The sequence below is a fragment of the Dipodomys spectabilis genome, unplaced genomic scaffold (genome assembly GCF_019054845.1).
Source record: "Dipodomys spectabilis isolate Male_0828 unplaced genomic scaffold, ASM1905484v1 ptg000225l, whole genome shotgun sequence".
Taxonomy (NCBI): Eukaryota; Metazoa; Chordata; class Mammalia; order Rodentia; family Heteromyidae; genus Dipodomys; species Dipodomys spectabilis.
The window spans coordinates 2,070,315-2,095,915 of NW_024870902.1; the positions used below are offsets into that span (position 1 = coordinate 2,070,315).

The following is a 25,601-nucleotide window of genomic DNA, read 5'->3' on the forward strand; positions in this document are numbered from 1 at the left end:
TCTCAGGGCTGATCAATTTTGAAGGGCCAAGCACAAGTGACTCCAGGATCTGTAAACATCTCTGCCATCCAAGCAGTGGCTTACTGCCTCTGGATGCTCCATCATTGCCAGGGTCCCCAGAATGCCTTTCTCCATGCTGGTATAAATGCACCTTTGGCATTTTTCTTCATTGGTCGCTGGACTTGAACTTAGGGCCTCAGTGCTGCCTTTCAGCTCAAGCTCAAGGCCAGCACTCTGCTACTTTGAGCTCCAAACCAACTCCGCTTTTCCAGCACTTTGCTGGTAGATTAGAGATGACAGTCTCACAGGTAACTTTTTCTGCGTGGGTTGGCTTTGAACCAGTTTGCAGATCAATGAATCTTTGCAAATGTCTACTTTACTCCAATTAAAAGGAACAAGGTGGTCAATATAGAAGTAGCTGTTAAGCATGCTCTTACCTGGAACTTATTAGGGACCAATGTTACATGTGACAAACTTGTAAGCATACTCTATCCTTCTCTGTGGGCTTGCTGGAAGCTGTTACACAAAACCTAAAATGGCAAACTGAAATAGCAAATAAACACTCATTTTGGTAGTCCTAAATTTTCTCCACTTTAAAACAAATATTTAGGGCTGGGAAGGTGGCTCAGTGGTAGAGTGCTTGCCTTGCATGCATGAGGCCCTGGATTCGATTCCTCAGCACCACATAAGCAAAGAGAAAAAAGCCAGAAGTGGTGCTGTGGCTCAAGTGGTAGAGCGCTAGCCTTGAGCTGAAGAGCTGAGGGACAGCGCCCAGGCTCAGAGTTCAGGCCCCACGACGGGACCCCAAAAAAAAAAAACAAAAAAACCCCCCAAAAAACCCAAATATTTAGGGCAGTTAAATTTTATACCCAGAAGCCTTTTGCTTTAACACTTTAACCTCTGCTTTAACACTTTACACTTTAGTTTTCATTTGCATTTTGAAGAACCCCTTGAAATCTTGAGGGGCTAGGTAATACCCATTGCCACTTAGCTGATAGTTTTAAAACAGATATATTTTATTTTTTATTCTGAATTACCTCTTAGTAAACTTTTGAACTTAAATGACAGTTTCTCTGAATACAATAATTACAATCACCAGCATGGTACCAAGAGTCCAGACTTAGCATCTTGCTGTCTTTTTAAACACATACCCAACTTCAGAGCAGCATTGAAACTGAATCACAACACACAGATAAACTTTTTAACCCTATTTTAAAAAGCTTTTTCAATTTCTAATACATTCAAGGGGCAGTTCTAGCAATACCAATCACATCACTCACTTTACCACCAAGTTTCCAGTGTCCATCTGCAAGAAAAAGAGACAGGACAAAGATAGGCCACACGGCCCTTCCTATAGAATGAGCTAATACCCATCTGACTCTTTAGGGTTAGGTGAGCTGCCTTTGTGCCAGCTTGCCCTCTTCCACCATGTGTGGACTCCCCAGGCCTGGCTGAGCTGAACTTTTGCTTGTTCACCCCTCACCCCTGAAGATAGGTCTTCTATGGGCTCATGCTGCTTTTCCCTTTCTTTTTTTTCTTGTTTCTTGACTGAAATACCCAAACAGTTTTAGACAGACAGAACAGGTAAAGTCCTTAGCAGCGGTAAGCAAATCTTTACATTTAAATTTCTAATACTTATCACCAAATTTTAGCTGAGGGAAATAAATCCCAAGTTTCCAATACTTTTTTTTTTTGTCAGTTGTGGGGTCTGAACTCTGGGCCTGGGTGCTGTCCCTCAGCTCTTCAGCTCAAGGCTAGTGCTATACCACTTGAGCCACAGCACCACTTCTGGCTTTTTTTGTTTCTGCTTATGTGGTGCTGAGGAATCAAACCCAGGGCCTCTTGCATGCAAGGCAAGCGCTCTACCACTGAGCCACCTTCCCAGCCCTCCAATGCTTTTTTGTTAAGCTAGTAACTTGATTACAGTGTAAACAGCCTTATGCATTTTTAAAATGCCAGATTTTAAAATACCAGATTTTCTAATTTTTAAATTAATTAATCCATAAAAAGCCTTTTAAAGTAATGTGATAATTCTTTAAAACTTTTGGTAATGTCCAAAAGTCATAGCCTTTTAAACTTAAATTCACCCAATTTTTTACAGCATGCTGACAGTTTTTAATCTTGAACATGTTCGCCCATATACAAAACACACACAGATCTTAAAGCGCACAAAAAATGAAAATCAGTTGTAAGTACATTTCTGAAATTCAGTGGCAAAATCCGCCCCCCTCGCCAATCTTATTCTTGCAGATGACAAAAACTTAAGACTTTAACAATGTAGTTTTTCTAGGCTGTATTTTTACCAGGGCTTGATTGTTTAGTCAGGTCTTTTAGCAATTGGCCTTTTGAATACCTTCAGTTGGAGGAAGGTTGGGGGAGGAGTCGCTTGAAACTAAACTGGCCTTTTCCCAATTTCAGACAAGAGCACTTCACAAATTGTTACATTGTCAGGACCAGCTGAAAGTCCAAACCAGGCCTTCTACACCCTCCCCTCCAGCACCCTCCACTGGGAGAAAATGCAGCCTGAGGCTTGTTCATGCCCTACCTCTTGACTTCTGTCACACAAGGAAGGGGACTTAGCAGGTCTACGACCAGGCTCAGCCCAAGGCTAGAACTTTTATTCTCCCAGAGATGTTTAAATAAATAATAAAACCCCAAATAAACACAAAAACCAAAGATTCACCTTTAAAACTGGTATCAATTCTAAAAACAGAACAAGACAACAACTGAAGGCTGAGTTGGGGACTAACAGGCCCCCAGCTCATCCCTACCAGAATTCTTTGCTGTTCCCACTCAGCAAGCAGAATTTAGAGTCAGGTGAGTGGGCCTGCCACTCTCACCCAGAACTTCCCTACATCAGAAGACATAGAACAGAAAACAGGACAGAGAAACAGACTTACTTCTGGAAAATTTCTAAGTAACCCCCAAAAGATTTTTCTTTGATAGCATGTCTGGCACCCAGGGACTGGCTGTCAGAGTGGTGGAAAGACCCTGGGGCCCTGGAACATCTCCAGGGGGCACCTCTTCTGTGAAGATTTCTGTCCCCCAGCAGCCAGCCTGCTGAGGTCACCACCAGTGGGCTCAAGGAACCTAGATGTCTGACTCATGATTAGGTTAAAATTAAACCAGCATCCCTATTTAAATGGTTTGTTTTTTCCTTTCTCCTCCACAAATTATATCAACATCAAATACAATGAAAGCAGGGGTTATACCTTGGGGGAGGGACATACAAAGCAACAAAGAAATCATCTTATAAATATGTTAGAACAATCACAAGAAAAAAAAAAACATTTGAATAATTATCTTGGGGTTCATTTCACCTAACATCAACTTAGCTGACCTTTTCTGCTTGTCTCAGACATATACTAGTTATTGCAAATAAGGGAAACCATAGGACCTATGTTTCTTTGGGCCTGGCTTACTTCACAAAAACAAACCGTTTAAATAGGGATACAGGTGGACCCATTGCAACAATGAGATGTACAAGTCCTTATGTCGAAAAATGAACTTTACAACTTTGGCCTGGGTTGGGGAGGGTGGGGAAAATGGGGGAGGGGATGGGAAGGGATGGGAAGGGGAAACAAAGGAGGAGGCAACAATGCTTGATAAGAAATGTACTCATTGCCTTGCCCATGTAATTGTAACCCCTCTGTACGGTATTTTCACAGTAAAAAAAATAAAAAAAAAACCAACATCGGCACCAAAGAAACAAACAAACTAAAAACAAACATTGACAAAGATGAACACCACACTGAGAATCTCAGACATAATTACCAAGATAACTTCCAGAAAATCCAGACCCTCCTCTAAACAGAAGAGGCAGACAGTGGTCAAGGCTTTGACCTACCTGGTCTCCAGAGAACGATACTGCATCCACTTTCTTTCTTTCTTTCTTTTTGGGGGGGGGTCCGGTCGTGGGGCCTGAACTCTGGGCCTGGGCGCTGTCCCTCACTCTTCAGCTCAAGGCTAGCACTCTACTACTTGAGCCACAGCGCCACTTCCGGCTTTTTTCTTTTTGCTTATGTGGTGCTGAGGAATCGAACCCAGGGCCTCATGCATGCAAGGCAAGCACTCTACCACTGAGCCACCTTCCCAGCCCCATGCATCCACTTTCTTTCTACATTAGACCTACAGATGGCACACCCAGATAAGTATAGATAGTGCACCTAGATACAGACAGTGTACCCAAAAAAGTACAGACAGTGCACCCAAAAAATTGATCAGCCAAAAAGTCTTATCTCGGGAGACTTTGCAGAGAGGACCTAATAAGACTCCTTTGTTCTGGTGTTAAAGCGTGGCTAGAGACCTATCCCAGACGAGCCCCAATACATGTTGCAGGTCCAAGAATGAGTCCACCAATGCGGGCTTAGAGTTTGAAGAAGTTTATTAAGGTGTTGTAGAAGCTGACTGGCCAGGGACACAGTGTAGACTCAGGAGCTAACACTGGGACCCCAATCATGGACACAAGCTAGGCTTATAAAGGTAAAAAATGCAAGCAGGTGCAAGCTGCAAAGTTCAAGTAATATGATAACATCAATTATTTTTGAAACAGGGTATTTTCACAATGGCAATTACCTGTTCCTGCATTCCTTCGTTCCCAGTAAAAGGTTGTTGCATTCCTCAGTTCCCAGTAAGAAGTTAAATTCCTGAGTTCCTGGTAAGGGATAAAATTCCTGACTCAGTTTCCTTGCTTGGTCTAAGGGCTTTTGATCCAGAGACTCTTACAACCCTATTTAGACCTGGCCCAGCTTAGGCACCATTACACCATGCCTCATGACTCCTAGTTCTCCTCTGATCCTCATGGTGTCCCATTTCAGCTCTCCACTGGAGTTGATCTGGTTTGTTTGATATTGTTTTTCTGCTCTTTCTTACCTCTCCTGCTCTCATGCCTCAGTTTTCTAACAATGTTAAGTGTATTTGAGGGGCTGCAGGTCTTTGTGACAGAAGTCCACCTGCGGTCATTGGCTTTCCAATAATGACTCCAGATTTCACCTCTCAAAATGTGGCTTCTCTGTTGCTCAAGACTGAGTTCCCGTACCACAGTAACTATTCAGAAGGTGAAAGCTGAGGATCACAGTTCAAAGCCAGCCCAGGTGGGAAAATCTGTGAGACTCCTACCTTCAATTCAAAACTCCTACTGTAGTACCCCAGTTTCCCAACAAGACACCCCAACACTTGGTCAATTAAGCTAGAGGTATTTACTGCCATGAGATGTCTGCATCCAGCTCTCAGAGCTTAGGAATGCAGCCCTGAAATGAGGACATGCAAGTATTTAAGGGCACAAACCACACACAGGTGGCATTTTTGCAATAAGCCAGAGCAAGCAAGTTGGGGTTACAGAATTATGTGATCCTGCTTGGTTCCCTCTCACCCATTTCTCGGACTCTGCAGAGGTCAGGCTTGATTCCAGCTATTCAGGTCACTGTGCCTTTTGTGTCACCCCTGGCCTGGAGAGTTCCCATGACAGATACTGATTGTTTTACTATTACTTACTGAATTCCAGTAACCAGTGTTTAACTCACTAATTTACTTCAAATTTTTATCTCTGGAATCTTCCCTTTAATGGCTAACCTGGGGTTTCTACAAGGAGATTCTGCCTTTATTGTTTTATCCTTTTCTTACAGTATATGTTGGCAGACTTAAAAAACTAATGGATGATATTAGTTGGGCTATGCCTGGGAGCTTGCAGACTTACTGGGAGAATGGCCTACACACTTTTCCTCCCCCAAGAGAGAAGGGCTCAGAGGAGAGAGTAAGTTTCCCTCTGGGACTGAGGCCAGGCAGCAGGAACGACTTCCTGCCAGTGAAGAGTACTTCAGGTGCCCTAATTTTGGTGGGGATCACCACACTACCTCCAATTAACCACCTAAAACACATAAGTGGAACTGTGACCCAAGCAGGAAAGTCCATGAGGCTTCTATCTTCAATAAACTACCAAATAAAAACAAAACAAAACAAAACCTGGAAAAAAAAAGTGGAGGTGTGTCTCAAGTGGTAGAGTGTTAGCCTTGAGCAAAAAAATCTCAGGGAAAGTGCCCAGGCCTTGACTTCAAGCCTTAGGATACACACACTCACACACACACACACACACACACACACACACACACACACGAGCTTATATTTACCAATCATCGCATCCATATATGTATATGTGTATATGTGTGTGTGTGTGTGCATGTTTGTACGTATTTTTTTCAATCTTATTTGTGCTAGTACTAGCGCTTGAATTCAGGGCCTTGCACCTTTGTGTGGCTTTTTCTACTCAAGGCTGGTCAGTTCTACTTCTGGCTTTGTGGTTAATGTCTCACAGACTTTTCTGCTTGGGCTGGCTTTGAATCTTTATCTTCAGATCTCAGCTTCCTGGGTACCACCATCACTTGACTTCATCCTATTTTTATATACCATGTGAGATTCAGGACTGACCTAATGCCATTTTTTAAATAAAATAGCTTTTTAGCTGTCAGTGTTTTTGTTCAACTTTCACTTCTGTTATTATTATAATGTAGTTGCACAAAGGGGTTACATTGCTTTTTTATTAATTTATTATTTGAAGTAGTTGTACAAAGGAGTTGCCATTTAACACAGCAGTTAATGACTACAATGAGTCTTTATCAATGTCCCCTCTCCCTCTGAACCCTTCCCCCCTTCCCTCATTTCCTTAATTTTGTAGGGTATGTACTGAATTATTGACTGCACTCTCTTCCCCTTCTGTTCTTTGTCTACCCTTCTTTCCTTGACTTCATCCCCCACCTTTCCAATGTTCATTGACTAATGTTTATTTTGTAGAATGTTGACTTTACTTTTCTAAGAAATTACATTATTGGAGTAAATCTTATTTCTTTATCTGAGAACCCAATCCCTAGAGCCAGACTACAACTCTCTAGCCTCAGGTCCCTCTATACAGCTTTTAAAAATCTTGAGGGGATCTAGGCCTGCTAGAGAAGTCTCTCTCTCTCTTTCTGTCTCTTGGTCTCTCTGTCTATATCTGTCTCTCTTTCTCCCTCCCTCCCCCTCTTTCTCTCTCTCCCTTTTCTTAAGTGGCAGAGGGTATCTCTCAGGTTTGTCCTGAATAAACAGGCTGTTGAGTTCATCTGGATTTCTTTCCCCTCTTCTCCCTTTTCCTGAATACTGTAGTTCCTTGATAATTTTTCTAATGTCTCTGGGCACTAAAGAAACCAAATGCACTTATGAAAGGCACTAAGGATGAAAATGGACTGACAAGCCATTGACAAAGATTATATCACATTAATATGTGTAGTTTAGTTTGCTATTTTCCATTGCAACCATGTTTATTGCAGCATTGTTTACCATAGCCAAGATATAGAATCAATCTACATGCCCCTGAGTGGACAAATGGGCCAAGAAAATGTAGTGTACATACACAATGGAATTCTACTCATCTATCAGAAAGAATGATATTGTACCATTTGTAAGGAAATGGAAAGACTTGGGAATAAAATCATATTAAGCGAAGAAAGCCAGAGTCAAAGAAACATAGTTTGCCTGGTTTTTCTCATTTGTGATAACTAGAATGCAAAGAAGTCTCTAGGTAACATAAACTAAGTCAGCTCTGCTAACTCTACCTGTCTTTTGGTGGTGCGCTCAATTTGGTACTTAGCTTCTTCATTCTCTCCATTCATTTGTAAAAGCTGCTCATTCATCACTGCAGAGTAGATACAATCTACATTCCAAATAAGTTAGAGACCAGGAAGGCAGTTGGTTGCCTACCTCAGCTAACTTATTAGCAATGTTTTACATAGCTTTGTTCTTTAATGAATTGTGTAGGCTCATTCTTCATTTTTGACACTTGAGAAAGAAATTAAGGAAAAGTGAATGGTGGTAAAACATTTAGTGTCAGTGGCAAGAGGAGGTGTGGAGAGGAAGATACTGAAGGCGGCACAGATGCCCCCTGAGGGCCAGCAGTTGACAGACAAGTGTATTTGTCACCTTGTTTCTATCCAAGGAACAGAAATGGCAGCTATTTTGCATTTTTGTTTTTCTCCTTGGATCTCTGTCATCTTTTCTCCGCTGCATTGAAGAATGATTTTAACTTGGAGTTTCACTTTAGCTAACTGGGCGTTCAGAAAAAATGAGAAATAAAGATTAGAAGGCTCCTTGCCATGTGTGGAAAATTGGTTTAGCCATGAACTCATGCTGAGGACGTATCATTCACAACAAATTCTCCTTGGAGCCCAGAAAATCTTTTCACAATGATAGAAGAGTAAGAGACAACATGGCTACCAAATACACATGGCAAAAAACACTGACAGACTGGAGAAAGGAAAACAAAAACAACTAAAATAAAAATCTCTTTTTTTTAATGAAGAAAAACAAAAAGCATGCAAATATACATGTTCTCAACATTGTAGAAGTGTCATGTATACATGATGACATGTGTTGATTTACACACAGCTTAGTTTTAGATAACCATCACCATAATAAAGATACACCTTATCACAGAAAATTCTTTCATGTTCATCTGCACTCAGACTCCACCTCAGGTTCCCTCATAGCACCCCCAGCATCTCTACTGCACGCTTGTCTGAGATTTTATATAATCATTGTCACAAAATATGCATATGTTTTCTTTCTGACATATTTTCTTAGTGCAGTATATTTGGAATTCATCCATGCCACTGTTTGTAGGTAAATAGGTTATGTACATAAATAGACATATGTAAATACATTACTGTTGTAAGAAATTGCTCAGGATGTTGAGGTGTCATGTGGGAATAGGGACACCAACTGGAAAGGAACATGGCATGGCAAAGTTTACTTCTGCAGCAGGGTGCACCATCAGTCAAAACTCTGGCAAGCAAGCACCTAGCGCAGGCCTGCTGCTCCCTTTTTACCCCTAATCCATCAGGTCCTGCCCTTCTGCTCTGATTGGCTGAGCTCAGGTTCACAATCTGCAAAAGGATGTAACTAAAATTCAGGGCACTTCTAACAGGATCTCTTCATTAATGTGTAACAGCAGAAGAATGTACCTATAATGCAATTAACAAGGTTCAAGTCACCTGGCCAAGGCAAGAACTTTTAGAGAAACAATTCTCACAAGATTAACAGAAAAGAAGCAAGCTGCTTTGATAGAAAAGACTTCTTTCTCCCAGGGTCCTCTGTCATTGTATGGTAACATCAGGGTTATAGCTTAGTTATTGACTCAATTGGTATAGAGTCTTTGGGTTCTTTCTAGTTTGAGATATTATTAATAAAGTGGCCATAAATATTCAAAAAGCTTTTTTTTTTTGGGGGGGGGAAGTACTGGGGTTTGAAGTCAGGGCCTTGATCTTGCAAGAGAGGGGCTCAGCCACTTGAGCCATACCACCAGTTCTTTTTGCTTTAGTTTATTTTACAGATAGGATCTGGCACTTTTGAGCAGGGTGGCTACCTCCCTAGTAGTTAAGACTATAGAAATACACCACCACATTCAGTTAGCATTTTGAAAAAAAAAGTTTCATTAACCTTGTTTTTAATTTTAACATTAAACCATAATCCTTCCACATTTGCAGCTCCCATACCAGGGATTACAGGCATGTGCTCTCACACTGGTATGTACCTGGTATGCTGTAAATATTTGGATACAATGTATAGATGTACACGTTCCTTTCTCTTCAGGAAATATTTAGGTATAAAATTTCTGGATGTAAGATAAATGTTTAGCTTCATAAGAAGCTGTCAAAATATACTCCAAAGCAATGTGTTAGAGTTCTGGTTTCCTTTGGTATTTCAAAATACCAATACATGGTATTTAAAACTATTTGATTCTAGATAATCTAGTGGATGTGTGAAATCTAGTGAAATCATGTGGCAGTTTGGTTTGACTTTTTCAGGTTTTTTTTTTGGGTGGGGGGCTCTGGAAAGTATTTGCTTATATTTCTGCTGGAAAATAGAGCACTTGTTTTCTTGCTTGAATGGGAAGGAATATTTTGTTGTCCGTTTTGGGTAAGAGAGTGAGTGGTCTGGACAACATAACTTCTCTGTAGATCTTTACTCCTTTATCCATTTTCCAGGGGCTCTGTGTCTCAGATCCTGAGATCCCTTAGGGGACAGTTGCACCCTGGATGGCCTGTCACTCTGGGCATCCTCTTCTAAGGTGCTTAGCCCCCAACTTTACCTTAGTGTCAAAATCTTACTCCTCCTTTGTCAAGTTTTTGTTGGATGAAACTCTTGATCTCCTACCTTGGCTATTACTCTTCAGTTCTATTTCTCTTTGTGATTTTTTTTTTAAAAGTTCCTTTAGTAGTTCTGGATTTTGAACCCAGAAAATAGCAATTGTATATAAGCACCAACTCTTGAGTTATAATCCCAGCCCTTTTTAAAAAATTATTTTTTGGATAGGGTCTGGTTTTCTCTCTCTTTCTCTCTCTCTCCTCCCTCCCTCCCTCCCTCCCTCCCTCCCTCCCTCCCTTCCTTCCTTCCTTCCTTCCTTCCTTCCTTCCTTCCTTCCCTCTTCTCTCCCTCCCTCCCTCCCTTTCCCTCCCTCTCTTTCTTTCTTTCTTGCTTGCTTGCTTGCTTCCTTGCTTCCTTGCTTGCTTGCTTGCTTGCTTTTCTTGCCTAAGGATGAGCTTAGGCTGTGGGTCTCCCATTTATTTTTCCTTATTGTTGGGATCACAGGCACATATTACACCTGTCTTGTGTTAGTTCAAAGAGCAGTTCCTTCCATCTCTACCTCGTGAGTAGCTGGGATTACAGGTATGCATGACCGTGCTTGACCTTAACCATATATCTTTCATTTATTTCAAGAGAGAGAGAAAGAAAGCATCAATGTTCAGTTTTCTATATTTTTATTATTTCTTTCCTTCCCTTTGCAAAACCTTCCTACTATCACACTGAAGTTAGTGGCGACACAGCTCAAGTTCTCCTTCAACTTAATCCTGATTGATTTTAAATGTTTTCAAACAAAGCTTCCTTCCTCCCCTTCCCAGACTCTGCCTGCTTGGGATAGCATGGGCTCTCCAGGCTGTCTCAGACTTCACAGCAATGCCATCTTCTGTCTCTGGCTGCTTCCTGTGTGGCTGTGCATGAAATGAAGTCAACCGGCCAGGAGTGGGGAGGTGTCAGCATATTTCATTTCTGGTAGATGTGAGATGCAAATTCTTCCAGCAAAACTCCATGAGGACTTGGAACTTCTCCTCTATAATAGCAATGTGTTTCTGGAAGGGATCAACTGAGTGCTGTGTTTGGCTCCTAACCTGGGTTCTCTACCAGAGAAAATGTAGAGAGAAATAGCTTTTTTAAATGCATTCTCTGGTTTCTTTTATTCTAAGAAGCTTTCATTCTGTCTAATGTGTCAGCAGGGAGAACATTGACCTGTTTCTTTTGTTTCATTTTATTTTATTGTTGTTCCAGTACTACGCCTTGAACTCAGGGCCTGGGTGCTGTTCCTGAGCTTTTTTTTTTTTTGGCTCAAGATTAACACTTTATCATGTGATCCACAGTTCTGTTTTGACTTTTTTTTTTTGGAAACTGATTGGAGAGTCTCACAGATTTTCCTGCCTGGGCTGGCTTCAAATCATAATCCTTAGATCTCAACCTCCTGAGAATAGCTAGGAGCTATACTCCTAGCTTCTGTTGCTCATTCTTTTAACAAATCCACCCTCTTCTATGCCTGGTGCTGTTTGAACACCAAAGATGTAACAGTGAATAATATAGATAAAACATGTTAACATTCTACTAAAGAGCCAATGACAAAAATAGGGTGAACAAGTGAAAATTTAATAGAAAAGTGTCAGTTAATGGAAAAGAAATTAGGGGATAAACATCAGCAGAATTATACCTGTAAGTAGTTTTCATGATGTGCATTATTGGGTAATTGGTACAATAAAGAAGTAAACCATGCCTGTAATCAAAGACTTTGTCTACCAATCACATAAATTATGTTCGAATTACTACTGTATCAACTAAGAAGGTCAGAGGGTGAGGGGCCAAAGTTTTCTCCATCAATGTTAACTTTGCCTATTTTATCCTCACACACTTTCAGCAATATGATCACGTATATGAGAGTCCCTAACCTGTTTTAGGGCTGAATTAATGAGTAAGTCTTGTAGCCTATGGGAACCCTTCACTGGTGAATGAGTTCTAAAAATAAATATTGCTTAACTGAGAAAAATGAAATTTTAAGAGATGGTGTGAATATTCGGTGGCACTCTTACACATGGTTGATTTTTCCACCCAGTGCCCGAAGGGATGGATGTATCTGATTTCTGTTTTAATACTTGTTTGAGGCAAAGGACAAAAATTGTTGACAAGTCTCTGTCACCATTAGTTCTCATATTCTTTTTGTATTTGACTTGATTTAAAGTAGATGAGTAATTTGTGGATTTAATATTGCATATAGACAGGCATTTTTTCACCTCTGTGTCATGAAATTATGAAATTTGTTTAAATTGCTGATAAAATTCTTTTCAGTGAATGTTGGCAGGAAAATCTGGTATGCTAAATTATACAATGCTGCTTGTTCAAGACATTTTTCCCTTTTGCTTTTAAGAAGATGAAATTTGAAGACCAAGAGCTTATTTAATAAGAACAGTGGGTCCTTATGGAAATCTATGTCCTAATTCCTAAAACTTGTCAATATAATAAGTGATGGATAAGAGACATTATTCCTAAAGAGAGAAATCAGGGTGTCATCATGGAACTTTAAATGAGCAAGATTGTGCTGGACAATCCAGATAGGGTACATGTAATCACAAAGGAGAGGGCATAGGAAGAGATCCCCAGAAAGTGTACCAGAAGGACAAGGCCTGACCTTGGTGCTTGAGGACAAAGGAAGGGGCCATGAGCCAAGGAAAGAAGGTGGCCCGTACAACACAGAAGCACTGACCCAGATTCAGAACACCCTGCCCCCTCCCTCTCTCCCCTCCCCCGCTGCCTTCCCCCCTTCCCCCCCCCCCCCCCAGTGTCTCCAAAAGTGTCATGACTTTGGATAAATGGTAATGGGTTAGAAAATTCCAAGCCCCAGTTTCTGATTGACAGAAAAACACAGTCATAAATTTGTGTTGTTTGGAATCCCTGTAGTCATAGGTCACAGATACAGAAGTGAACTCATAAAAATATGGAAAATACTTGGATAATTTCCTAACACAGTTATTTGCAACTTGATTTGTATAGCCGGGATGATAGGGCTGCTCCACCATTTCCAGGTCTTGGTTGAAACTTTTTCCTGGGCTGGCCTTGAACTGAGATTTATTTTTTACTTCTCAGGCAGCTAGAATACAGACATGAGCTAGTGCTTCTGACTGTATCTTTTAGTTTAATTGATTTTAAGCCCTTTGGATCAGAAATATGTTTGAAAATAAGTGGGCAAGCGGAAGAGTATAACATTCCATCCTCAGATATATATATGTAAGATGATGAAGTGTGAAAGTAATGTAATGAAAACTATTTAAACACTCTGCTCAATAAATCAAGAGTGTTATTTTCAGATAATGTAGAGAATTTAAAGTAAGACAAATGCTAGCATGAGGTTGTTCATCAAAGGAATGTCTATGAAAACTTCAGCTCTTCTCTGAAAAAAAAAAAAGGTGAAGAATGTGATCCAGTGAAGAGAAAAAGAGAGACCCAGCTGGGCACTCGTGGCTCACGCCTATAATCCTAGCTACTTAGGAAGCTGAGGGCTGAGGATCGTGGTTCAACAGTCACCCAGGGCAAGACAGTCCTTGAGACTCTTATCTGCAATTAACCACCAGAAAACCAGAAGTGGGTATGTGACTCAAGGTGGCAGAGTACTTGCCTTGAGCAAAATGCTCAGGGACAGTGCCCAGGCCCTGCGTTCAAGCCCCATGACCTACAAAAAGAAAAGAAAGAAAAAAGAAAGGAAGAAAATGAGTGATCCATTTGTGTTCCTTCTTGGGCAAAATTAGAATCCTTCTTCTTCACATCTCCCTTTACCACCACAACAACTAGACTTTTAAGGAATATGGAGGCCATCTGAGTTACTATTTGCACTCAGACATGATGGAAGCCAGGTTGCAGATATAACCTGATGCCTTTGGCACACTGAGATAATGAGTTGCATGACTTTGACCTCTGCTTCTGTAATTTTTTCACTTCCTCCTACCTTTTCCTCCCTCATCCCTAGAGACCCTGTGGCAAAACTAATCACATCTTTTTCATGTATGATTGGACACATAGCTCATGGATATCGTTGTGTGGAGAATTACTTGGTTTACTCCAAAACTAGTTACAGTTGATCCTCTTGCTGTAGTAAATTCTAAATACAACTTCTATTTGTTCTCATTGGCAGTCTGCTTACGTCCCATTGTGTATTCATTTCATGACGTGACTCCGGTGTTTCAGATGAGAAGTAAGTGAGAGTTTTCTTTTTTGAAAAGTTTTAAACTTTGAATATTTTATGATCTTTAGTACCATTCAACAAAGCAGTTTATGAATATAATACCTTTTGACAAATGTTGCCCCTTTCAACATTCCCACCCATCCCTTCCAACCCACCCCTTTCCTCACTTTTCTTATTTTTTTATGCTATATATTTAATATTTTTTTGCAATTTAACCAAACAGTTTATGTGTACAATACATCTTGATCTTTGCACATTTTCACTTCCCTTTGACATACCCAATTTTGTGGTATGGTACATATGATTCATTCTTGCCTGTCTTCTACTTTCCCACTTCATTCCTTCTTCTTCACATCTCCTTTTGCCAACCACAAATATCCATTTCCTAGTACTTATTTTGCTGGGCTTTGACTTACTCTTTCCAAAGAATTACACTATTTGCACTCCCTTTAGAGCCCATTGCATTTCAGTTTATTCATTTGTAACCCCTCACAGACCACCCAGTATATTTACTTCTAGATTTATAGGCATGCTCTAGTTCCCACAAATGAGGGAAAGTCTCTCCATTTCTTTATGAATAGTACAATATCACTCCTTCTGATGGATGTGTAGAATTCTATTGCTGTATATATACTACATTTTCTTGGTTCATTCATCCATTGAGGGGCATCTGGGCTGATTCCATGTCTTGGCTATGGGAAACATGTTGCAATGAACATGGTATCTGCATTATGCCTGCTGTCTGGTTCAATGGTGTTAAAAGAACTACAGCGACAGCAAAGTTATTGCTTCTGTACGGATTAAAGCAAAACATCTGGATGCTATCCTCAGTCAACTCTGTCATAGCTATACTCCCACACTACCTCGGGGCAGAACTGTCCTCTTCACCCTGCATCTTCACCAGATGAGTTAAGCAGCATATAAAAGGGGAGCTGACCCAAATCCGCAATGAGGAAAACTTCGCAAAATTGCTCATCAAAATGAGAAGGAGGCCAGAAGATCAGCCACGCTTATTTCCTTTGAAATTTTAAATGGGCATGCAACTTTTATATGTTTTAAATATTTAATTTGATGGACAAGTTCTAATGTTTCACACACACACATACACACAAAGTCAATTTTTATGTGGTTCCTAAGAGTTGCACATTCAATATTGTCACAAATACAGAATTAGCAAATATGAAACAGGGAAACAAAGAAAGGATTTTTGTTGTTGTTGTTGTTGTTGGTTGTGAGCCTGAACTCTGGACCTGGGGGCTGTCCCTCAGTTCTTCAGCTCAAGGCTAGCACTCTACCACTTGAGCCACAGTGCCACTTCCAGCTTTTTCTGCTTATGAGGTGCTGAGGAATCAGACCCAGGGCCTCATGCATGCAAGGTGAGTACTCTACCACTGAGCCACCTTCCCAGCCCCAGGATTTGGTTCTTTTTTTTTTTTTCATTTTTTCTTTTTAATTGTGAAAATACTGTACAGAGGGGTTACAATTACATGGGCAAGATAATGAGTACATTTCTTATCAAGCTTTGTAGCCTCCTCCTTTGTTTCCCCTTCCCATCCCTTCCCATCCTCCCCCCGCCCCCCCCCCCATTCCTCCCTGCCCCCCCCCCCCCCCCCCCCCCCCCCCCCCCGCCAAGTTGTAAAGTTTGTTTTCGACATAATGACTTGTAGGATTTGGTTCTTATAAGCCTCTGGTCACATTTTTTACAACTGTTCAACACATAATCTTGTTTCATATGTGCTTCTGCTTACAGACACCTTGTGGGTCTTTTTTTGTTGTTTTGTTTTGATTTTATGCCAGTCCTGAGGCTTGAACTTAGGGTCTGGGCACTGTCTGTCTCTGAGCTTTTATATTCAAGACCGGTGCTCTATCACTTGAGCCACAGCTTGCTTTTTTTGATAGTTATTGGGAGATAAGAATGACATAGACTTCCCTGCCTGGGCTGGCTTTGAGCCTTGATCCTCAGATCTCAGCCACCTGAGCAGCTAGGATTAGAGGTGTGAATCAATGTGGCCAACACTCCTTATTTTATGCCATGAATTAGGAACAATCACATAGTCTTTGAATGATTTAAAATCAGGCTTTCAGGATGCCAGTTGTGTTAAGAAGATTTGCTTTCCAAAGTCTATACAAAAATACATCAGTGTTCCTAGAATGAAGACTCTGCTTTTCCGCATAATCCTTTTGCCCAGCAACCTTTAGCAGATATTTTAAGCATTGCCCTGCCCTTTCCTGTTCAGCATTGCTTGCCTGGTCTGCAAGTTCAGTGTTTTCTCCACCACGACACCTGAGAAAGGATGTGACACAGGCAGCAGCAGCTGAGTGGTATTTGGTATTTCCTGGACACTGGGTGAGATTGCTGCAATTCTCAACCATGAGAGTGTCTCTCCATACCGCTGTTGCTCTGTTCAATCATTGTCTCATGGAACCAGAGTGTAGCCATTTTCCCATCTTTCCCATAGCTTCGATACATGGTGGAATGTGTCTTCAGCATTTTCTGTACTGATTGACACATTTCTTCTTCCTTATCCTGCTTTATTGACTGAATGCAATTAAACACATCATCCCTAGAATGAGGATGGCTTAACAACTTTTCTCTGTCAGGCACATTCCACTCTTGTGTTAGACATTTCAGTACTAGGATGTGTGGTTTTGTGTGTGTGTGTGTGTGTGTGAGAGAGAGAGAGAGAGAGAGAGAGAGAGAAAGAGAGAGAGAGAGAGAGAGAGAGAGAGAGAGAGAGAGAGAGAGAGAGAGAGAGAGAGAGAGAGAAAATGTCCCCGGGCTTAAACTCAGGGCCCAGTTGCGTGTCCCTGAACTTTTGTGCATAAGGCTAGTGTTCTACCCCTTAAGCCCTAGCTCCACTTTCTGCTCTTTTGGTGCTTAATTTGAGATATGAATCCCATAAACTTTCCATGATCCTCAAATCTTAGCATCCTACCTAGTTAGGATTACAGGCGTGAGCCACCAGCACCAGGCTAGACTGGAGCCATTGTGAGCAGCAACATCACCAACAGAAAGTACCAAAAGGGTAAGTGTGTGCTACTAAATACAAGAAAACACTTGTTCCCCATATGACACATGAAGCAAGATGGAAGGATGTCACCTTATTTGGGCTATTCTTGTTTGAACGTGATGTTGGGTGACTCAACTCTTCTTTTTCGCTCTGCAAGAGTTTTTTTTTAATGTGCCAGGAGATTTGGTGTCAGACTTACAGATGCATTTTAATGAGCAGAAAATTTGGTACTGTACAATCTACAAACAATGATGAAAAGATATAGGTATATGAATTGTTTCAAAATACTCTTGAAATTTGCAGGCAGATGTACTCAGAATATCATTGATGGTAATATGCAAATATTCCTGAAAGTCTAAGCAAAGTTCTGTATGGCTGCATCTTAGGCTAAGCCAAACAGAGAAGCCCTTGATCTTCTAGAGCATGTATTTTTGTGGCATGCTATGCCTGAATGTGACCTTACTAATTTTAATCCTAGTAGGTTGAAAGTATTAACCATAATGATCCTAAAATAATGTATAGTTTGAATTTCCTCTTCATTCCCTTCCTAAATTTCGACCTGTCTTTCTTCTGCCTCTGTAAATGTGCATCTCATGCCTGATTATGCACAGGAGGGAGAGAGGATCGGTGTTGAACCCGCTGACAGGAGAAAGCTGGGTTTCCATAGATTGATGTGTGTTGAGAGATGCCACATGGTTTCTTTCCCTGGGGACCAGTAAGCTTGTCATTTGCTCTGTACAGGACATGCTGACAAGATGGTTTCTAAAAACTGAGACCAGGCACTCTGAGAATAATCTTGGATGAAACCTGCCAAAAATACAGGATCTTTACGCTTTCCTTCAACTACCTGCTGATATATATTTCAGCAGATGAAAGTGTTTGCCATCCAAGATTAAGAGAAAGTATCCATGTTGCCAGTGCTCTAAACTAGAAATGATTAAAACAATCACTTGATTTTTTTTTTTTTATTGGTCATGGGGCTTGAACTCTGGGTCTGAGCACTGTCCCTAAGCTCTTCAGCTTGAGTCTACCATTTGAGCTTACAGCGCCACTTCCAGTTTTCTGGTGGTTTATTGGAGATAAGAGTTTCACAGACTTTCCTGCCTGGGCTGGCTTTGAACCGCGATCCACAGATCTCAGCCTCCTGAGTAGCTACGATTACAGGTGTGAGCCAGTGGTGCCCGGCAGTCACTTGATTTTTTTGGAACAATGATGGTCTTAAAAATCGGCAACTATTTCTGTGGTGTATATACAATGGATTCTTGCCTGCATTCTCTCCCATTTTCCCTTCACTCTTCTACCTTTCTCCACCCTCTCCTCTTGTAACTACCCATTTCCTGATACTTATTTTGTTGTGCTTTGGCTTAATCTTTCTAAAGAAGGATACTATTTGAGCTCTCCATAAAGTCTCTTATCCTTCAGTTAACTCACTTGTAGCCATGTGTATACCATCCAGTGTGTTTATTTGTAGATATACAGTCACATTCTAGTTGCCACAAATGAGGGAAAGAATCCATGCAACCTACCCTGGGCCTGGCTTACTTCACTAAGTACAGTGCCCCTCCCCCCCAAGTCTTTCCATTTCCTTTTGAATGGTACACTATCCTTCTATATACCACAGAATTGAGAAAAAATAAGGAAGGGATGAGTGGAAGGGGGAGGGAAAACATGTTGAAGGGGTGACATAGATCAAGATGCATCGTATACATAAGCTGCTCTATTGAATGACTAAAAAATCCAATTCATTAACCTTAAGAAAATTAAGAAACATGGGGGAAGGGTGGGTTGGGTGGGGTGAGTGAGAATGTTGGAAGGGCCAACATTGATTGTATTTATAAACCACTGTGTTGAATGGCAACTCCGTTGTAAAACTACTTAAAGATAATAGAAAACATCTACCCAATAAAATCAAAATGCTTAAAATATTAATAAATGGTAAAAAAAGACTCACATAGGAGTTACTCTATAGAAATATATCTTTATAGAACCATATATAGAAAAATGATTACTGCATAGCAAATAGGCTGCCTCAGGGATCTTAAAAATTATGAGGGCATTTGCATTGGTTATTCAGTTTCTTGGGCCCTTCCTTACATTCTAGAAGATGGTTTGAGAATGGGAACAACCATTTGGAAGAGTAAACGTGAAACATAAATTCACATTTGCAAAGACTAGGGGGCTGCTCTCCTGTTTCAGTATTTGTCTTTAAATAACAATTGTCAGTGTACAGTTATTGATGTTGACTGACTGAGTATTGGCATTTTAAAAACTTTTTTTTCCTTTTTTTCTAATCCCATGGTTGAACTCAGGACCTGCCGCTCACTCAGGTTGTTTACTTATGAGTGATGCTTTACTACTTGATCCACACTCCCAGCCTGGTCTTCTGCTGGCTTATTAAAGATAAGTGTCTCATAGACTTTTCTTCCCAGGCTGGTTTCAAACTGCAATTCTCAGATCTGAGCCATCTGAATATCTAGGGTTACAGGCATGAGTCATCAGCACCCTATGGTTTTTAAAAATTATTATTATTAAAGATCTCACTATCTTTGTCAGATTGATCTAAACCTCTTGTGATAAAGTAATTCTCCTACCTTGTTATATGTTGTAGCTCGGACAACAGGTGCTCACCACAATGCCTAGCTCACTCAGAACTACTGTAAGCATGAGAAGACAGAACAAATGTCATCAAACAATGGTCAAATCCAACATGTGGCTTTGTGTATCTGTGAGGTGGCCAGTAAGCTACTTTTCCTCATTTCCTGGCCAGACAGTTCTGAGTACAGAAGAAAAGGTAAGGATGGACAGCTTTGTCAATGATCTGTGTGAGTTTGAGATGAAAAGGCTCTTAAACAATGATTATCATTACCATCATCTTCAAGTTGACACATTTTGTTAAAGTTTTGGCTAAAATTTTGCAATGTCAGAAGCAATTTAAATATATATATATATATATATATATATATATATATATATATACTATTTTCCTCATAAGACTTTGCTTTAGATGGCATCGTGAATTTAGTTTTATTTAGTAACTTTATTATTCATTCTTTGCATAAAAATCTTTCCCATTTGTAAAAGTATAGATGCTATGTTTCAAATAAAAATATGGAATCCATTTTTCATTTCAAACACATAGAACTATTATGCTGCCTAAAATATTTTATAATATTTAAATCTAGAATATATGTATATAAATATAAAACAGTAACATTTAGCATTTGAAATTCAGCATTTAGAATTTTTAACAGCTTAGGTTACAAATTCCATGAAATAAGTGGCATATAAAATGTACAATTATAAATATTTTGAAATGTATACATAATTGTGTATGCAAAATGAACATACCCTCACCTCAAAAGTTCCTTTTAACATTACATAATCCCTTCCTACCCAGCCCTTTCCCGGCATCCATTAGTCTGCTTTCTGTCATATAGATTTAATTAGTGTTGTCTACCAATCTACATAACTATAATTATACAGTATGTGCTGTGCTTGGTCTAGCTGCTTCATTCAGCATATTTACTTTAGAAATCTTCAATGCTCTTGGAAATATGCCTTTTCATTGCTGAGTAATACTCTCATATAACATACAACATATTTTTCCCCATTTACCCTGTTCATATCCCATTCATGAACATTTGTTTCTAGTCTTTCTCTTATCTGGAAAGCTTCTATAAATATTGATATTATAGACACATATTAAAAAGAGATAATAAATATTACAACCAAAATGATCAGCTACTAATAAGTAGTTATGAGCTACTTACAAAGGACATATCATAAATACAAGGATACGTAAAGTTTGACATACAGCTTTATTTTCCTGGAGGAAATTTCTAGTAGAGAAATGGTTAGATCATAAGATAATTCTGTACTTATGAACCATTAAACTTTTCCTCAAAATTATTATTTAATTTTTCTCAACTAAGTTTTGTGATTTTCAGTGCACAGGTCTGGCATAGAATTGTCTGTCTTTTTATTTTGTGCTAGTTCTGAGTCTTGCACTCAGGATCTGGATGCTGTTCCTGAACCTCTGTGTTCAAGGCTAGTGCTGTACCACTTGAACCACAACTCCACTTCCTGCTTTTTTGATGGTTAATTGTAGATAAGAGTCTCACAGATTTTTCTTGCCTGGGCTGGCTTGAAACTATGAGCCTCATACTTCAGCTTCCTGAATAGTTAGGATTATAGGCCTGAGCTAACAGCACCATCTTCTTCTATAGTTTCGATACTTTATTAGTTATACATAACTTATAATTATTGAATTATGATTTGAATTCAAATTTCCAATTATTTGTTAATATATAGAATACAATAGTTTTAAATTGTTTTTATTTTACAACTTTGACAAAATTCCTCCCTGCCTGCCTCCTTCCTTCCTTCCTTCCTTCCTTCCTTCCTTCCTTCCTTCCTTCCCCTTTCCCTCCTTATCCTCTTCCTTCCTCCTTTCCTCCCTCACTCCCTCCCTCTCCCTCTTCCTCCATCTCTTTTTTACTCTGCATTCTATTTTTCCTTGCCACACTGCTTAGGGTGTTACTACAGAGCTGAGAAGAAGTGATGGAGTAGACGTTTTTTCTTCCTTCCAGATCATAGAAGGAAAAGTTAGTAATTTCTCATCAAGTAGGTTGCCAGGTATAAGATTTTTTTTTGTAAGTACCCTTTATCAAATTGAGCAAGTCTCCTATTTTTAGCTTGTTGATAGACATTTTTGTAAGAAATGGTTGCTGGATTTGGTCAAATGCTTTTTTCTGCATTTATTAAGCATATCATATGTTTTTCATCTTTAGTCTGCTGATGTGGTATATTATATTGATGGTTTTACACTGGGAAAGCAAGCTTGTATTTGTGGACTTAAAGCTTTAAGTAATGTAATGCAGGACCAGAACAACATTTATAACTTGCATACAACAGGGACAAAAACCTTCTACACACTTGACCATCACCATCAGTGAACATTTCTTCTCTGCATGTCAACAACAGGGATCATTGCTAGCTTTTAGTGATGTTTTTGCTACTTGATGTCCTCTCCACCAATTTTCTTCCCCAGCCTTAGAAGTGTTCCTTTAAGAGCCTGGGGTAGCTCTTTGCTGACCTCGAGAGTACCCTGACTCTGCTCTCTTTTCTGATCTACCAGTGAACCCCAAACTTATGGATTCCATCGCTAGACTGGAAACCCTGATGACAGTCAATGCAGACAATTTAAGGGTTTATTTTTTTTGTATCTCTTCTCTTGGGGACCCTATCTCCATATCTTCCTGGTGGCCATGTTTCTGAAAATGTTTTCACAGCTATTTTCCTGTTTAAAAATAAAAGCAAAAAAATACTTTAAATTGGAATGCAAACCTCATCCTATTTTAGCCAGAAGGAGAAGTCTATATTAATGTTTTAAAAACTTTTATCTCCAGCATGGAACTCTGTACAATTACTCTGCTGTTCATTCTCTATATTAAAGGATATATTACATTTTATTTATTTTTTTGTAAGCCTGGATAATTTCAGTTTTTAAATAATGTTATGAAGTTAACCAAAGTTACCCCATCTTATATCTTGTAAAGTTCTGGAGTTTTCTTCTTAATTTGTGGAGATTGGATTCTGGTCTGTTGGTATGGAGTGTTAATATGATCTGAAGCAGACAGGTATTGATTTTGGAATCCGTGACTCAATACATTTTTTACATGTGTTGTCTTTATAGCATCAATAGGATCATTTCCCTCAAAGACTTTTATTACGTCCATTTCCTCATTTGTTAAATATATGCCAAGTTTAAGGAACAAATTCATAAATCAGATGTACAGCATTGTCCTGCAGTATAGTAAGGCCAAGCTATTAAGTGAGTGCAATAAAATACTCATTTACAAGTAGTTAAACACAAATTCTCTGCTAGTTACCACAAGGTCTGAATTATCACATGTAAAATGCAAGGACAGCTAATGAAATCTAAGGCCTGGCAAGGTCAGATTCTGTAAGAATGCTGTTTGTCTTTGCCAGAAATCATTGTTGTAGCAGGAATCATGATCAGAATCTGGCATCATTGGAGCATGTTACCATCACCTGGGACCAATGTTTGTTTCCTTTGAGACCACACCAGGCAATGAATGTAAATAATTCCTCTACAAAATGTTAAACAAAATAGATCTTTTTAAAATGTAAAACATTATGAAGGTAGAAAATAACAAAGAAAATGCTGAGGGTTACTGAATGGAAACTTTAGAACATTAAAGATGTTTTTGTGTCAGACCTAGGACTTGAACTCAGGGCCTGAGTACTATCCATGTGGTGTTTTTTTGTTTTTCCTCAAGCTCTAACACTTGAACCACAGCTGTACTTTCAGTTTTTTGTGGGTCAATTGGAGAGAAAAGTCACAGACTTTGTGACACAACTGGCTTTGAACGGCAATCCTCAGATCTCGGGCTCTTGCGTAGCTAGGATAACAAATATGAACCACTGGCACCTGACCATAATCACTTTTTTTGTGTGTGGTGTTCCTGGGACTTTTCAGAACCTGTGCTTTCATTTGGCTTTTTCAAATGTTCTACCACTTGAGCTGTACCTCTAGTTCTGGCTTTTGCTGATTAATTGGACATGAGTCTTGAAGATTTTTCTGCCAAGGCTGACTCAAACTTTGATTCTCAGCTCTCAAGACTCCTGAGTAGGTGCAATTACAGATGTGAGTCAATAGCACCTGCACCCTTTTGTCATTTTTAAAACTATGACTTTGCTCTTCAATGTTAGTAAGTAATGAAGGATTGAAGTTTGAGCACTTCTGTGGCCTCTGTGTGTGATATCTGAGGGCTGGGGTAGGGGAAAGTGGTGGGGAGAGAGCTGTAATTGGGTGAACTTCACATTGCACAGTTAGAGAGAAGCTGGAATCTGATAAACTAATCTTATTATGTATGGCATTTACTGGGTTATTTTACAAGGCCAGACTAGCTCATTTGAAAATAAAGGACATAATAAATTTCTCTTCAAGGTTCCTTAGGTCTTAGAGCTAGAGCAATGATAGACAATATGAAATAAAATATATATTATTACAAACAGTTTCATAAAATTCATTGTAGAAATGGAATTTTCAAAGACTAGTATCTTAGACAACTAAAATGTGAGTTGGACAGAAATAAACTTTATAGCTCTTGCTTTGATAGTTCTCTGTTAGGAATATATATATATATATATATATATATATATATATATATGTCTTTTGGATGAAACTGCAAGGTTGCCAATAACTTATTTAAGTTATTAATAGTGGAAAGTAAATATGAATACAAGGCTAAAATAGAGTCCTATAGACTTGTGCTTAAGAAGGATCACAATAATTATGACTTTCCAATATATGTAAGTGATTTTAATGAATCAAAAAACTCATAATTCTTTCTTAATTGCTGCTACATCAGAAGAAATTTCTTCTTGTCTGAAAATTTTATATTAAACTTTCCAGGTACCTTATGATAATTACTATCAAGTTTAACATTGTATGATAGAGTTTGTGCATGTGTATGTGTGTGTCCCAAGGCATGAACCAAGAGCCTGGGCATTGTTGTTGAGCTTTTGTGCTCAAGGCTAGCATTCTACCACTTAAGTCATAGCTCCATTTTCAGCTTTTTAATAGTTCATTGGATATAAGAAGCTGACAGACTTTTCTGCCTGTGCTGGCTTTGAACTGCGATCCTTAGATCTCAGTCTTCTGAGTAGCTAGGATTACAGGCAAGAGCTATCAACCGCCTGATATTTTCTTGCTTCTCAATTTTTTGATCTGTAAAAAGAGAGTGGTGCTTATTGCAACAATGAGAAGTACAAGTTGTCATGTCAAAAACGAACTTTACAACTTTGGTGTGGGGGGGATTGGGTGGGGGGGCGAGGGAAGGCTGGGAAGGGATGGGAATAGGAAACAAAGGAGGAGGCTACAATGCTTGATAAGAAATGTACTCATTATCTTGCCCATGTAATTGTAAACCCTCTGTACAGTATTTTCACAATAAAAAAAAGAGAGTGATGGAGATAACAGTGAAGACTACATAGAATGTTTTCTAACATTAATTGTGTTCACACTTGAAATACACTAAAACAACCAAGTTGCTAATAACTGCCAATTGAATATTAGTTATTATTGTTTTCTAAATAAAAATTAAATGCTGCCTTTTAGTTGGATTTCACTCTGGATTGCAATGGAACATAAAATATGCACTTTCTGTTTCTGGATTTTGTACTGACACCCCAACTGAACCATCTACTAGACCACACACCTGGAAGGCTAACAAGAAAATAAACATGCTTGGGACTTAGTCACAGGA

General features: G+C 39.4%; 1 long non-coding RNA gene across 1 annotated transcript; it reads right to left on the reverse strand.

Annotated features, from left to right (window-relative positions):
* On the reverse strand, positions 1–25,601 carry LOC122123173. The gene is made up of 3 exons (XR_006150336.1): positions 25,590–25,601; positions 16,688–16,697; positions 1–96 (listed from the first exon to the last, which is right to left on the reverse strand). It is a non-coding gene; the product is annotated as an uncharacterized LOC122123173 (long non-coding RNA).